The sequence below is a fragment of the Aegilops tauschii genome, chromosome 5 (genome assembly GCF_002575655.3).
Source record: "Aegilops tauschii subsp. strangulata cultivar AL8/78 chromosome 5, Aet v6.0, whole genome shotgun sequence".
NCBI lineage: Eukaryota > Viridiplantae > Streptophyta > Magnoliopsida > Poales > Poaceae > Aegilops > Aegilops tauschii.
Genome location: NC_053039.3, coordinates 457029104 through 457042404, shown reverse-complemented (window position 1 = coordinate 457042404; position 13301 = coordinate 457029104).

Below are 13301 nucleotides of genomic sequence, written 5' to 3'. Positions count from 1 at the left end.
GACGATCGCGATCACGCTGTCTGGAGAGCGGGTGTCGGTGTTGCAGAAAAGCAAGAAATTTGAAAGAGTCCGATGCCTTCCTCGGAAAGACCTTCTCAATCACAATTTTATTACGGGTCGTCCAAAGTGTCTATGACAACGTCGCAAAGATGAGCCATATGTTCCGTATCCCTGTGTTGCACTAGTAGGAAAAGGGGCTTTTACCCCGGTTCATAAGGGCCTTTAGTCCCGGTTCTGGAACCGGGACTAAAGGGTCGTTATTAATGCCCTAGCCCTTTACTCCCGGTTCTTACACGAACCGGGACTAAAGGCCGTCCACGTGGCCGGTGCAGGGAGCCCAGGCAGGAGGGCCTTGGGTCCCGGTTGGTGCCACCAACCGGGACCAATAGGCAGGGCCTTTTGTCCCGGTTGGTGTCACCAACCGGGACCAATAGGCATCCACGCGTCAGCACCTGGAAGGAGCTGAGGTTTTTGTTTTTTTTATGAAAGGGGGTGGTTTAGGGGTTTTGGGGGGTTAATTTAGGTGTTTCATATATTGTGTTAGCTAGCTAATTAATAGAGAGAAGTGTCCTCTCTTATCTCCGTGCTTGGTCGACGCTACGTACTATATACGTATGGAGAGGAGTAGACACGCTAGCTAGTAATCAAATGAAGGAAACAGAAGATCGTCATGAACATATGCATACAGAGAGAAGTGATATCGACCACCTCTCCTCCGAGATATTGGTCGAACAACAAGTTCTCGTATATCTATCCGACACTACCGGCTACATATATACAATAATTATCTCTTACAATACAATCTCCTAATTATATTGTAGGAACACAGGGTCCACATAGTATTCTCCGTTTTCAGCGATCACGTGGTCAAGGAAGAATGCTGCCAATTCCTCTTGAATTCCTCGCATACGATCTTCTGCCAGGAGTTCATCCCGCTTCCGAAACATCTAATTTGAAGAAGGGGGTCAATACATATATATATGAATAAATGAAACTCAACACAAATGATGGTAATAAAATAAAATTGTGAATATTATTGCTTACGCACTTCATATTGTTCTTCAGTGTAGCCCCGCTCACAGGTATGGTAGCGGATGGACTCGCAAACGTAGTATCCACAGTAATTATTCCCGGGTTCCTGCCACAACCACTTTACAAGAAATAGAGGTCAATCAAACTGATAAGCAAGCATGCTAAATGGTATTGATGAAACTAGCGCTTGAATCACTAGGAGATGCGCGGAACATGCTACTATAGTACTTACTTTCGGGTGATTAAATTGCAGCTTCTTCGGCAGTCCCGGAGCTTTTGAGGTGAATTTTCTCCAAACCCTGCCAGAAAAAGAAAACAATTACTTGATATCAGGAAATGAACAAAGTTGCTGATATGGTGGATAATGATCGATTTAACTTACTTCTCGAGCATTTGAGTCATGTTCGCATAGTCCTGGGGATCTTTTCGTCTCGAGTCTAAGACGGTTACTACTCCCGGCTCAAGCTTAATCTCTAGGAGAATATAGTGGAAGCTGCGCATGCATGCATAAGTCATCAATTACGTTACCATAACCTGGACTAATAAGGGAAACCGAATATGCATGAGACAGTAACACTCACTTGAAGTTGTAAGGAAAGAGTATTATATCTTTGTTTTGATTTAATACCAACGATTGTAGAAAGTTGGCCTCGGCTTCTTTGGGATGTTTTTCAACCGTATATGCATCTATGAGATTTGTGTTAATGAACCCAATATCACCGATTTGTCTTTTCTTCAATTCGGCGATCTTCAATCTGCATAATATAGTGAGGATAAGTATAAATACATGCAATGAAAGAGCTGACCTATATAGAGAGACTTAATGACAGAAGTAGTATTACTTACAGACAGTAGCAAGTGATCGTTGTTTTCTCGAGGGCCTTTTGATTGTAAAACTGGAAGAAGTCCTCAAATGGAACATTCAGCAGTTCAATTCCAACGAGGTCATGCTCCGGTTTAACTCTCAGCGTCAAAGTACTCATCCCATCAGACTCTCTGCAGGTTTTCATGTACCAATCATGTAGTCTTCGCATCATCGTGCTTAGAGATCTGACATCTTTGACGAGAGGCTTCCCGTAATGGTATTTGTGTTCGTCCACCTCCATGATTTCATAATGTACATCGTCGGGCAGGTAATCTCCAAGATTGCTATAACCGGGCACCATACTCGGATCATTAGCGACGATGTCTTTTGACACCTTGAGCGGGGGGGCACGATTGGTTCGCTTGTTCGCTGAGCTGGGCAATTTTTTTCCCAGCTCCTCGTTCCTTCATCCTTTTATCACTAACAGTACTTCCCGACCGCTCCGCTTCGGCATATGTCTTTGCAAGAACGCGCTCATAGTTGCCTCTCGGCGGAGACTTTGGTGGTTTTGTCAGGGCAGCCAGAGTGCGCTTTGCTTTCACCGGATCTACCTTCTCCTCCGGAGGTGGATGTTTCTTTGCTTTCACCCCTTCAAAGAAGTTCTTCACTTCGGCTCGCACGATCTTCGCGTTCTCCTCCTCGGTCCTCTCATATGGTAACTTCTCTGGAGTCTTCAGAGAAGGACCGAATCTGTATTGCCTCCCGCCTCTGGCAGCTGTACTGCTAGACGCCGGCAGAGCAGACAGAGCGGCTGCGGCTGTCTTCTTTCCTTGCTTACGAGGCGGAGGAGAAGGACTACGACGCGCCGGAGTAGCCGCAGCGGCGGCGGGTCTCTTCCGCCCTTGCTGACGAGGCGGAGAAGGAGGAGGCTGGCTGCTCTGGTGCGCCGGCGCTGGCGGAGAAGGAGGCGGAGTGCCGCCACGCGCTGGAGAAGGAGGCTGAGTGCCCTGATCACTCGCCGGAGGAGGAGGCGGAGTGCCCTTACTCGCCGGAGCCGTCCAGTTCGGAAGCTTGATGAGCTCCTTCCGCCATAGGCATGGAGTCTTCAGAGCTAAACCCAGCCGAGTCTCCCCTTCACCGGTAGGGTGGTCAAGCTAGAGGTCCTCAAATCCCTCAGTTATTTCATCCACCATCACCCTAGCATATCCTTCTGGAATCGGCCGGAAGTGGTAGGTTGCGCCGGGTTCAGTAGCTAAAACAGAGCCAACAGCCGCCTTGACTTTCAAGTTCTGCCATTCCGCCATAAGGTGGCAATGTTCAGACTCCGTGATAGCATCCATGGGGTAGCTAGCAGGAGCCGCATGCTCCAGCTGAGGCAGCTCGGTGGAAGCCACGCTGCTTCTCCGCTGAGATGGCGGTGTAGCTTCGTGGGCAGTTTCGGCATCTCGATTGCCGTCTCGTTCCTCTAGCGCTTGAACCCTTTTGTGCAGCGTCTGAATTTGGATCTGCTCCACTTTTTTCCTCCTCTCCTGGGTTTTGTAACCGCCCGCGTCCGGAAAACCAGCCTTCCATGGAACGGAGCCTGGCGTGCCTCGTGTCCTTCCAGGGTGCTCACGATTCCCGAGGGCCATTGTGAGCTCGTCGTTCTCTCTGTCTAGAACGAACGTCCCTTGCTGCGCTGCATCGATATAGTGCTTAAGCTTCTTGACGGGTATTGCAAGTTGCTCGTCCGTCCAACGACACCTCCCTGATACAGGGTCCAAGGTTCCGCCAGCCCCGAAGAACCAAGTCCGGCAACGGTCTGGCCAGTTCATTGTCTCTGGTTCGATCCCTTTATCAAGCAGATCCCTCTCATACTTGGCCTACTTAGGCCGGGCTTTGAGGTAGCCTCGACCCCGTGCGATGGTGAAGCTTCTTCTTCGCAGCATTCTTCTTGTTTGTCGCTGACATCTTCTTACTCTTTTCCGATGTCTTGTGGGCCACAAATGCGGGCCAGTGATCTCTGATCTTCTCATACCGGCCGATGAATTCTGGTGTCTCTTCTTTGTCGACAAACGTTTTCAGCTCGTTCTTCCACCTCCTGAATAGGTCTGCCATCTTCTTAAGAGCATGAGACTTGATTAATTGCTCTATAACTGGCTTCTCCGGATCCTCCTCTGGCGGTAGGGTGAAATTTGCCTTCAGCTCAGTCCAAAGATCATCTTTCTGCATATCATTGACATAAGACACCTCAGGGTCTTCCTTCTTAGGCTTATACCATTGGTGGATGCTGATCGGGATCTTGTCCCTAACTAGAACCCCGCACTGAGCAGCAAAAGCATCCTTTGTCCGGAGGAGTTCAATCGGTTGGCCGTCGCGCGCGATTGCTGTGATCTCAAACCTTTCATCCGATCGCAACTTTCTCTTCGGGCCTCATCTCTTTACCGCTGTTGTGCTCGATCCGGAGGGCTAGCAAAAAGAAGAAAGACGAGTGTTAATTAATATGTGTACATACCAAAACAATGAATGCATCAATTAGCTAGTCAGCACAGGCTTAACTAATATATTTACCTGGCCGGACTCTGTTCGGTCACCAGAGCCGTCACCACGGGCTCCTTCTTGCACCAGCATTGGGTCACCGTCATGTCTTTCCTCCTCCACTCTTCGATCACCGTAGCCTGCTTCTTCACCCTGTTCTTCCAGACCATCATTGTCGTTAAGATACGACAAGATATCACCTCCGGCTAAGATTATGTCCCCCAACACCTCTTCTGCTTGCTCATCTCGTCCGTGCTCCATTGTTTCTGCAAATATTACAACATGGCAATTATTACACAAACATGACAGCAGGTGGATATATTAGTGCAAACGTAGACCTAGCTCATTCCGGGTTTGGGGTGGCCTAGGCAACGCTTCAAGGGTAGGGGCACGGCGGGAGGGGGTAGGAGACTGACATCGTTTTTTTCTAGGGTTTGGGTGTCCTCGAGAGTTTTGGTCGAGCGAGAGGGCCGGGGGGTGCTCCCGTGGTATAAGTTATCACGGTCGAGAGGGGGTACACATATCGACCGTCCATCATGTCGAAGTTATCTAGGAGGGAGTTATATATATCGACAACGACGACATACATACACGGGAAAATAATGTTATCGGGGAGGGGGTATATCGACCCCCCCACATGTTGAAGTTATCGGGAGGGGGTTTTATATCAACAACGATGACATACATACACGGGAAAATAATGTTATCGAGGAGGGGGTATATCGACCCCCCCTCGTGTTGAAGTTATCCCCCCTCATGTTGAAGTTATCGGGAGGGGGTAATATCGACAACGACAACATACATACACGAGAAAATAATGTTATCGGGGAGGGGGTATATCGACCCCCCCCCACGTGTTGAAGTTATCAGGGGGGGTTATATCGACAACGACGACATATATACACGGGAAAATAATGTTATCGGGGAGGGGGTATATCGACCCCCCCTCGTGTTGAAGTTATCCCCCGTCGTGTTGAAGTTATCGGGAGGGGTATATATCGACGACGACAGACCCGATAAAACATAAGAAAACGAAGAAGAAATAAAAAGAGGAGAGAAGAAGAAAGGAATAGAGGAGAGGATTGAAGAAAAAAAAAAGAAGGAAAAAAAGAGGAGAAGAAGAAAGGAATAGAGGAGAAGAAGAAAAAATAGAATATTTTCTATTTTTTCTTCTTCTCCTCTTCTTTTTCTTCTTTTTTCCTCTTCTTATTTATTTCTCCTCTTCTTCCTCTCCTCTTCTTCTTTCTTTCCTCTTCTTATTTTCTTCTTTCCTATCCTTCTTTTTCTTCTTCTTCCCTTCCTAGCTAGATATATAAAACTTTTCTAAAATTGTAACTTTTGCATATATAAAACTTTTCCATGTGGATCATCATTTCTCATATATATCAAATATATATCCATTGTCATATATAACAACTTTCTATATATGAACAAAAAACTTTCTATGAACAAAAAAACATTTTTGACATATATATTCATGGGACAATTGCATTTTTACCCTAGTTGGTTCCTACCCACGGGTTTTGCCCTTACTTTTCAAGCTTGCTCAGTTTTGCCCTTAATTTTTCTGTCGAGGTCCCTCGAATGCCCTTTGACCGTTTGACTAAAACTTTGAAAATTCATAACTAATTCTTATGAACTCAGAAAAATGGAAATAAGATATCAAAATGTTCAGATAAACATTACCTTTATGTGCACATCATTTGCATTCAGGACAAAAGCATCGTTTAAACTACCTAAGGCAATTAATGTTATTAAACTTATTAAAAATAAAATGGTATAAACAATGTTTTTTTCATGAATAAAAATTACATGCAAATGTAAGTGATGTTTTCTGAACATCCAGATATCTTATTTGCATTTTTCTGAGTTCGTATCATCTTGTTATGAATGTTCTAACGACTTTGACCATTATTTGGAAACTTCATAACAAGTTGATATGAACTCAGAAAAATGCAAATAAGATATCAGGATGTTCAGAAAACATCACCTACATTTGCATGTAATTTTTATTCATGAAAAAAATATTGTTTATACCTTTTTATTTTTAATAATGTTAATAACATTAATTACCTTAGGTAGTTTAAATGATGCTTTTGTCCTGAATGCAAATGATATTCACATAAAGGTAATGTTTATATGAACATTTTGATATCTTATTTGCATTTTTCTGAGTTCATATGAATTAGTTATGAATTTTCAAAGTTTTCGCCAAACGGTCAAAGGGCATTCGAGGGACCTCGACGGAAAAAGTAAGGGCAAAACCGAGCAAGCTCGAAAAGTAAGGGAAAAACCCGTGGGTAGGAACCAACTAGGGGTAAAAATGCAATTGTCCCTATATTCATACATTTTGAACATCTACATACATACAAATTTTTTTTGTTCACATATACATTATAGCCACATACACATATACATCACATATGAACAAAAAAATTAAACTAATAAAAAAAAACATATAGCCACATATGAACAAAAACATATAGCCACATACATACACATATACATTATATATATATATATGATAAAAAAACAATTAACTAATAAAAAAACAGAGCCGGGGCGGCGGCTCTCACAGCGGGGGCGGCTAAGACGATGGCGACGGCGGGGGCGGCGAGGGCGCCGACGCGCGGGGGGCGGGACGGGGCGGGGGCGGCGAGGGCGCCGGCGAGCACGCGCGGGCCGGGCAGGGGGGCTCGGGGCGCCGAGGCGGCGCGCGCGAGCAGGGGAGCACGAGGCGGGGCGGCGCGTGGGGGCAGGGCGACGGCGACGAGCACCGGGCGGTGACCCGTCGAGGCAAGGGCGCGGGGCGACGGCGACGAGGAGCGGGCGGCGACGGCGACGAGGAGCGGGCGGCGACGGCGAGCACGGGCAGCCTGGCGGCGTCGGGGGCAACTGGTGAGGTATCTGAAAATTTCCCAAGTGTTGGCTTATATAGGCACACCTTTGGTCCCGGTTGGTGGCACCAACCGGGACCAATGCCACCCTTTAGTCCCGGTTGGTGCCACCAACCGGGACCAAAGGCCTTGCACTGCCCGCGGCCAAAAGTTTAGTCCCACCTTGCTAGTTGAGAGGGTCTCGAAGTGGTTTATAAGCCCCACTGCGGCTGCCCTCTCGAGCTCCTCTCAAATGCAGGCTTACGGGCCTAATGTCACACTGTGATGTCTGTGGGCCTATTGGGCCTTCTGCGGGTCTGAATCCTGGCCAGGTTGGGTTTCTAGTCGTATTCAGGCCGTGGTGGCCCAATAGGTGGCAGTTTTTTAATTTTTTTTCCAGTTTTTTGGTTTTGTTTTTTGCATTATTTATTTTCTTTTGTTTTTTGCTTTATTTTTTAATTATTTTTGCTTTTAGGTCAGCAAAATTATAAACTGTCTGCTAGTGCCATTAGTTTTAGAAAAAATATAAACTTTCTATTAGTGCCATTAGTTCTTTATGAAAATTCTTTTTGCTGTATTTAGTTTTTTTGTTTTCTTTTTTGCTATATTTATTTTGTTTTGTTTCTACTTACAACAATAAACTTATTTATTTTATTTTGTTTCTAATTACTTATTTATTTTACTTTATGATAATTCTTTCTGCTATTAAAGTTTCTATCAAAAAAGTTCTTTATGAAAATTCTTTTTGCTTTTAACGATTAAAAATAAAAAAAGAGGCGCAATGCGCGTTGATTTGCTTCAAGCCTTTCGGAATAGTGTAGACTGCACTGCACATAGCTCGATGCAGTCTACCTTATTCCTCAAGGCTTGAAGCTAAGCAACGTGAGCATTGCGCCTCTTCTTCATCGTCTCTGCACTCAGGGCTTATAAACCACTCCTAGTGCCTCTCAGCTAGCGAGGTGGGACTAAAAATCTGCTTAGCTAGTAAGAAACTCTAGTACCGGTTCGTGCCACGAACAGGTACTAAAGGTGCTCGTGGGGCCACAGCCTCATTAGTACCGGTTCGTGGCACCAACAGGGACCAAAGGGTGGAATTGGTCCCGGTTCGTGCCACCAACCGGGACCAATGGCCTTGCACAGCGGCGTGGTGGTGAGTTTAGTCCCACCTCGCTAGCTAAGAGAGAGCCGCACCTGTTTATAAGGTGCGGTGCGCCTGAGCTGTCGAGCTCCTCTCTAAAGCAGGCTTACGGGCCTAACCTCTCTGTACATGCCTGTGGGCCTACTGGGCCTTCTGCGGGCCTGAATCCTGGCCCATGGATGGGTTTCTAATCGTATTCAGGCCGTGGTGGCCCAGTAGGTGGCATAATTTTTAATTTTTGGCCTGTTATTTTTCATGCATTTACTAATTATTTTGAGCTATAAGACCCTAAAATTGAAAAGCATTTCAAATGAACTCTGAAAAGGTTAAAAGTTGGCATGGTATCATCATTTCATCCACATAGCATGTGCAAGAAAGTTGAGAGGGTTACGACAAAAACTAGATGCACTTCTTGTACAAAACGGACAATGGTATCATACTCGTCTATTACAAAGTTGGCATGGTATCATCATAATAGTTGCGGGAGAAAGTCTTCACTTTTTCTTCGCTTGTGTCATTTGCTTATTGCGCCGTAACCATGGACAATCTTCATCGTTTATCAGGATGCTTGGGTCAGCCTTGACTTTGAAGGGAGGAATTTCATGAAACTTTTCATAATCTTCAGACATGTCTGTCTTGCCCTCCACTCCCACAATGTCCCTTTTTCTTGATAGAACTATGTGCCGCTTTGGCTCATCGTATGATGTATTCGCTTCCTTATCTTTTCATTTCCTCGGTCTGGTAGACATGTCCTTCACATAGATAACCTGTGCCACATCATTGGCTAGGACGAACGGTTCGCCAGTGTGCCCAAGATTGTTCAGATCCACTGTTGTCATTCCGTACTATGGGTCTACCTGTACCCCGCCTCCTGACAGATTGACCCATTTGCACTTAAACAAAGGGACCTTAAAATCATGTCCGTAGTCAAGTTCCCATATGTCCATTATGTAACCATAATATGTGTCCTTTCCCCTGTCGGTTGCTGCATCAAAGCGGACACCGCTGTTTTGGTTGGTGCTCTTTTGATCTTGGGCGATCGTGTAAAATGTATTCCCATTTATCTCGTATCCTTTGTAAGTCAATACAGTCGAAGATGGTCCCCTGGACAACGAGTACAACTCATCACAAATAGTGGTGTCACCTCTGAGACGTGTTTCCAACCAACTGCTGAAAGTCCTGATGTGTTCACATGTAATCCAGTCGTCACACTGCTCCGGGTGTTTGGAACGCAGGTTGTTCTTGTGTTCATCGACATACGGGGTCACCAAGGTAGAGTTCTGTAGAACTGTGTAGTGTGCTTGAGACCAAGAATATCCGTCCCTGCATATTATTGAGTCCCCTCCAAGCGTGCCTTTTCCAGTCAGTCTCCCCTCATACCGCGATTTAGGAAGACCTATCTTCTTAAGGCCAGAAATGAAGTCAACACAAAACCCAATGACATCCTCTGTTTGATGGCCCATGGAGATGCTTCCTTCTGGCCTAGCGCGGTTACGGACATATATCTTTAGGACTCCCATGAACCTCTCAAAGGGGAACATATTGTGTAGAAATACGGGCCCCAGAATGACAATCTCGTCGACTAGATGAACTAGGACATGCGTCATGATATTGAAGAAGGACGGTGGGAACACCAGCTCGAAACTGACAAGACATTGCGCCACATCACTCCTTAGCCTTGGTATGATTTCTGGATCGATCACCTTCCGAGAGATTGCATTGAGGAATGCACATAGCTTCACAATGGCTAATCGGACGTTTTCCGGTAGAAGCCCCCTCAATGCAATCGGAAGCAGTTGCGTCATAATCACGTGGCAGTCATGAGACTTTAGGTTCTGGAACTTTTTCTCTGGCATATTTATTATTCCCTTTATATTCGACGAGAAGCCAGTCGGGACCTTCATACTGAGCAGGCATTCAAAGAAGATTTCTTTCTCTTCTTTCGTAAGAGCGTAGCTGGCAGGACCTTCATACTGCTTCGGAGGCATGCCGTCTTTTTCATGCAAACGTTGCAGGTCCTCCCGTGCCTCAGGTGTATCTTTTTTCTTCCCATACACGCCCAAGAAGTCTAGCAGGTTCACGCAAATGTTCTTCGTCACGTGCATCACTTTGATTGAAGAGCGGACCTCTAGCTCTTTCCAGTAGGGTAGGTCCCAAAATATAGATTTCTTCTTCCACATGGGTGCGTGTCCCTCAGCGTCATTCGGAACAGCTAGTCCGCCGGGACCCTTTCCAAAGATTACGTGTAAATCATTGACCATAGCAAGTACGTGATCACCGGTACGCATGGCGGGCTTCTTCCGGTGATCTGCCTCGCCTTTGAAATGCTTGCCTTTCTTTCGACATTGATGGTTGGTCGGAAGAAATTGACGATGGCCCAGGTACACATTCTTCCTGCTTTTGTCCAGGTATATACTTTCAGTGTCATCTAAACAGTGCGTGCATGCGTGGTATCCCTTGTTTGTCTGTCCTGAAAGGTTACTGAGAGCGGGCCAATCGTTGATGGTTACAAACAGCAACGCGTGCAGGTTAAATTCTTCCTGTTTGTGCTCATCCCACGTGCGTACACCGTTTCCATTCCACAGCTGTAAAAGTTCTTCAACTAATGGTCTTAGGTACACATCAATGTCGTTGCCGGGTTGCTTAGGGCCTTGGATGAGAACTGGCATCATAATGAACTTCCGCTTCATGCACATCCAAGGGGGAAGGTTATACATACATAGAGTCACGGGCCAGGTGCTGTGATTGCTGCTCTGCTCCCCGAAAGGATTAATGTCATCGGCGCTTAAACCAAACCATACGTTCCTTAGGTCAGCTGCAAACTCAGCCCAGTACTTTCTCTCGATTTTTCTCCACTGCGACCCGTCAGCGGGTGCTCTCAACTTCCCGTCTTTCTTACGGTCCTCACTATGCCATCGCATCAACTTGGCATGCTCTTCGTTTCTGAACAGACGTTTCAACCGTGGTATTATAGGAGCATACCACATCACCTTCGCAGGAACCCTCTTCCTGGGGGGCTCGCCATCAACATCACCAGGGTCATCTCGTCTGATCTTATACCGCAATGCACCGCATACCGGGCATGCGTTCAGATCCTTGTACGCACCGCGGTAGAGGAAGCAGTCATTAGGGCATGCATGTATCTTCTGCACCTCCAATCCTAGAGGGCATACGACCTTCTTTGCTGCGTATGTACTGTCGGGCAATTCGTTATCCTTTGGAAGCTTCTTCTTCTTCAATATTTTCAATAGCTTCTCAAATCTTTGTCAGGCACAGCATTCTTTGCCTTCCACTACAGCAATTCCAGTACGATACCGAGCTTTGTGTTGCCATCTTCGCAATTGGGGTACAACCCTTTTTTGTGATCCTCTAACATGCGATCGAACTTCAGCTTCTCCTTTTGACTTTCGCATTGCGTCCTTGCATCGACTATGACCCGGCGGAGATCATCATTATCGGGCACTGGTTCATCTTGATCTTCAACAGCTTCCCCCCTTGCAGCATCATTGGGCACATCGTCTGGTTCCTCTTGATTTTCAGCAGCTTCCCCCGTTGCAGCATCACCGTATTCAGGGGGCACATAGTTGTCATCGTCCTCTTCTTCTTCGCCGTCTTCCATCATAACCCCTATTTCTCCGTGCCTCGTCCAAACATTATAGTGTGGCATGAAACCCTTGTAAAGCAGGTGGGTGTGAAGGATTTTTCGGTCAGAGTAAGACTTCGTATTCCCACATATAGGGCATGGACAACACATAAAACCATTCTGCTTGTTTGCCTCAGCCACTTCGAGAAAATCATGCACGCCCTTAATGTACTCGGAGGTGTGTTTGTCACCGTACATCCATTGCCGGTTCATCTGCGTGCATTATATATAATTAAGTGTGTCAAAAACCATTACAGAACATCATGAATAGATAATTAAGTGACCAAATTAATAGAAGTTCATCATCACATTAGAACCAAAGTACATACATAGGTCTCATCTAACAACATATATATAGCTCTCCAGAGCATCTAATTAATTAAACCATACATTGAAACTATGTAAAACATTTCAATGCGAAAACAAATGCGATCATAATCGCAACCAAGGTAACAATTGATCCAACGGCATAATGATACCAAGCCTCGGTATGAATGGCATATTTTCTAATCTTCTAATCTTCAAGCGCATTGCATGCATCTTGATCTTGTGATCATGGACGACATCCGCAACATGCAACTCCAATATCATCTTCTCTCCTCAATTTTTTTATTTTTTCCTTCAAGTAATTGTTTTCTTCTTCAACTAAATTTAACCTCTCGACAATAGGGTCGGTTAGAATTTCCGGTTCAACCACCTCCTAGATAAATAAAATCTATGTCACGTTGGTCGGTATATTTGTCATAAACAATAAATGAATCAAATAGTTATAAAAGATAATATATACCACATCCGAATCATAGACAGGACGAGGGCCGACGGGGGCGGATACCAAAACCATCGCACTATGTAATAAGAAGGAATAATAAAAGTAACAAAATTAGACAAGTAACTATCTAAAGTAAGAATTTTTTCCTTTCAGAAAGAAGATAAGAACAAGAGGCTCACCACGGTGGTGCTGGCGACGAGATCGGCGCGGGCGATCGACGGCGGTGAAGACGGGGACGGGACGTGACGGACCGCTAAACCTAGACAAATCTCGGGGAAAATGGAGCTCGGAGGTCGAGTTTCGTGAGGACAAAGATTAACTAGTGTGGCTCAGACATTTCATCGAACACCTCATGTGCATAGGAGGTGAGCTAGAGCACCCAAATGCCCTCCGCTCGCCGGCCAAAAAAAACAGAGCACTCTGGAGTGCTCTGCTGTGGCGATGGGGTATATATAGGGAACTCATTGGTCCCGGTTGGTGCCACGATCCGGGACCCATGCCCCCTTTAGTCCCGGTTGGTG